Raw genomic sequence first — 3,648 nt, forward strand, 5'->3', positions numbered from 1 at the left:
GCAAATGTCCATCATGTGCAGTGTTGGTGAGATGAACTTATTGCATATTGGGCATAGGATCACCAGTGAGATATCTTCTGGGTCACAAGGGTCTTTGCTGGTAATTCCAGAGTATGTCATGTCGTTGAAGATGAGCGCTAAAGAAGAATTTTTCTGAAGCGTTTATATATTTTTTTCCTCATTGAGTTTTTTCTAATAAATTCTTTCTGGTCTTGAACCTTGCTTGTCACTTGCTCTATGATGTCACTGTCCTTATTGGTCTAGCCATCTGATTCTCTTCAGCTAGAATACTTTATTACTTTCTTATGCACTGATTCTTTCCAGTCTCAGCCTCATTTTTCCCACAGAGGGTGGAATACTTAATCAAAGGCACCATGCGATACATTTTATTTAACTTTGTGATTCCCAGATTTTTGCTTTCACTGATCAGTAAAAACTTTTCTTTCTTCCTTTCTTCCCTTTCATTTTCTTATTTCTAATAATGGATGAATATGTATTTCTCAACATTTTAGTTTGCCAAGAGCTTTGAAAAGGCTCCTTTTAGCTATCAACATCACTTCCTGACTAAAAAGTTCTTTGAATACCATAAAAATAGAAATAACAAAATATTAGACCTAAGTAGAGCTCTCTTCAAGAAATACATATCAAAACAAGGGCCTGGGCGTTGTGCATGTGGATCACTTAAAATTTTGTCACAGTCCAACAGCGGCCCATAAACAAGTAAACAGGAGCCATTAATCTAAAGGATGGGGGTGGGTTGCAATGTAAATTGGACAGACTTAACCCATCAGGAGCCCAAAATTAGGACAACAGTGTTGAACTGATTTTATAGGGCTGCTATGAGGTTCAATAAAATAACATGAAAGTATACTTTAAACATTCCATGTTTCTGTGTAAATATAATGGGGTTATGATTATCATAACAGTAACTACTTATCGAACACCCAATTTTATTTATATATACATACATAGATACATAGATACATATATAATATAAATTATATATAACTTTATATATACCAGTATACAAGAGTTCTATAAGACCATCATACCCCAGAACTGGGAAACAATGGGAGTCAAAATAACCATGGCCTCTAGTCAGAGTGTAGTGACCACAAAGCACTTTGGGAGTACAGAAGAAATTACCATGGCCCAATTTCTGACAAAATTCACATGAATACTGCCACTATCCCACCATCTACACTGACTCCACCACTGAAATACTTAGTCCTGCTGCTGGACATATGCTCACAAGGAAGTTTTGATCAACTGATTGTCTAAGATATGTGGGTAGCTCCGTATAATGGAATCTTGCTGACAAGGCAGTGATGCTAGAAACTGAGTAATGTAGAGCTATGTAGAACAATTTAAAAAAATCTACCTCTAATTTATTGTTACCATATGCCTGATTCCTAAGCAAACATTGAGCTATGTTCTTGCCTAGCCCACAGATGGCTGAGTGTGCGATGATCATGGGAGCATACATATATTTCAGGCCACTGAAGCTAGGCAAGTATCATTCTGAGCCATTATTGCAGATGAGAAAACTAGGGTTCTTAGAAGCTACGAAACTGGCCCTAGAATGCATGGCAAATAACTGGCAGGGCAAAAGTTTTCTTTTTATTTATCTATCTATCTATCTATCTATCTATTTATTTATTTGTATTTTTTTAGATGAGGCAACCCTTGGTTAACCTCACAGATTGCAAGGACCTTGTCAGCTTACAATCCCTTATTTTTTTATTTTTTACACCTACAGCACCTTGTCTTCCTAGGTGGTCTCCCATCCAATTATTAACCAGGCATGACCCTGCTTAGCTTCCGAGATCAGACGGGATCGGGCTTGTTCAGGATAGCATGGCCGTAGATGGGCCAAAGTTTTAGAACAAATTTGTCTGACTCCCAAACTCATGGTTTTTCCAACAGGCATATAATCATTTATGTATAAGAGTTATATGTCTTAATTAGTGGAACAAGTAAGGATAATAAGGAAAAAATAAATCTCTGCTTTTTTCTCTCCACTCTCAAATGACTTGCCTTTCATCTTTCCCTGTACCAGTTCTCTTAACTCTAGTCACAGTTGAATTGCTTTTGCCAAGGTTTAGAGACAGATAGTAATTTGGGGGCCAATTAGTTCAGGTGTTGGGTGGGGCTCAGCTAACCTATACTTTCTCAGATATCAAACAAGTCAGGTTATCCAATTATTTCTGAGAGTAATTACTGTGTTTTCACTCTAGTCCATTTCTACTCTTTGTCCCATTGTTTACCTCAGAGAGGAGTAAAGAATAAATTCAAGTTACAGTCTGACATTAAAATGAGATTGCCAATAGAAATCAATGACTTGTTCCGTGACAAGCTAGGGTTTATGAGGCAGCCTAACGGTGTCCTTATATCTTTGTCTACCTCATTGTACTGCCATTCAAGCGGATTATGCAATTTTCCTGTTATAAAAGGGGTGTAGTCAGGGCAAAAGGGAGTCTAATTGAGTTTAATAAAGCTAGAAGTGATAGTACAGAAGCCTCGAAGAGAAAAGAATATTACAAATAAGATATCCCAATAAGAGTAGGCTTGGTTGTCTGTTAAGGTTGATATTTATGTCCACATTTATTGACCTTAGAAAAGGAATATAATATAGACAGAGCAGATAGAGGTCAAAGAACTCACCTTTTCAGCAGCAGGAACCTAGATCTAGATGGAATTGAAGAGAGTTATACTCAGTGTAGTGAGATATCATTTCATTCAGTTTGTACCTACAAGAGCTTCTGCTTATTTGGGTAAAGTGGCTGAAAATACACCCTTCTCCAAACAAAACAGCAAAACTATAATAGAGAAAGTGGAATCGCAGAAGGTAAACATAGTTCTAATGCCGTAACATCTATATAGTACCTGCCAGCCACATGTGGCTGTTGATCTCTTGAAATGTGTAATTCAAAATGAGATTTGATTTAATTGTAAAATACCAACTTTCAAAGACTTAGCGTAAAGAAAATAATGCAAAATATGTCATCAATAGTTTTGATATCACTTCAATGTTTAAATGATAATATTTTGGATGTATTGGTTAAATAAAATTTAAATTTCACTTATTTTTTAATATTTTTAAAAATAAAGATACCATGTAAAATTACATATGTGGCTTGCATTATATTTTTAGTGGATAGCAGTGGTCTAATGCAATGCCTAAATGATATCATCTGAGGGTCAAATTTTAATAATTTGGCCTTATTTAAATCAGAATGTCAATATGCATTCTGCTCGTGTGGGATATGGATTTGCATCCATGAGTGCGATGTATATCTACACGCACATCCATATTCATGAAGAATCCCATCACCTTTGGAATGAGAGAAATCATCCCAATAAATCCAAAGTTGTTGTTTTCGCATATAGAAATGATGTTTTCCTGTATCTCTTTGTTTTCATAAAAAAAAAAAAAACCCAACCCCAAAGAGCATGATTTGAAATAAGCTACTGGAGCAATTTATTCTTTCCTCTCCATGGATTAGAGAGGTGGTACTTGGAACAGCTTGTTAAAGAGAAGAGCTTGGCCCCTGCCCTTGCTCTGTGTTTAATGATCCTCTCTTCATGTGCCACCTCTCTAATCTGCAGAGAGATAGGTACAAATTGTATCTATAATGTTATATTACT

The 3,648-nt window shown here is 36.1% G+C and overlaps 1 pseudogene; it reads right to left on the reverse strand.

The window, feature by feature from the left end:
- Positions 1-1,750: 1,750 nt before the first annotated feature.
- On the reverse strand, positions 1,751-1,869 carry LOC112478021 (annotated as a pseudogene).
- Positions 1,870-3,648: the final 1,779 nt, after the last annotated feature.

This window comes from Pteropus alecto, unplaced genomic scaffold (assembly GCF_000325575.1).
Source record: "Pteropus alecto unplaced genomic scaffold, ASM32557v1 scaffold131, whole genome shotgun sequence".
NCBI classification, from domain to species: Eukaryota; Metazoa; Chordata; class Mammalia; order Chiroptera; family Pteropodidae; genus Pteropus; species Pteropus alecto.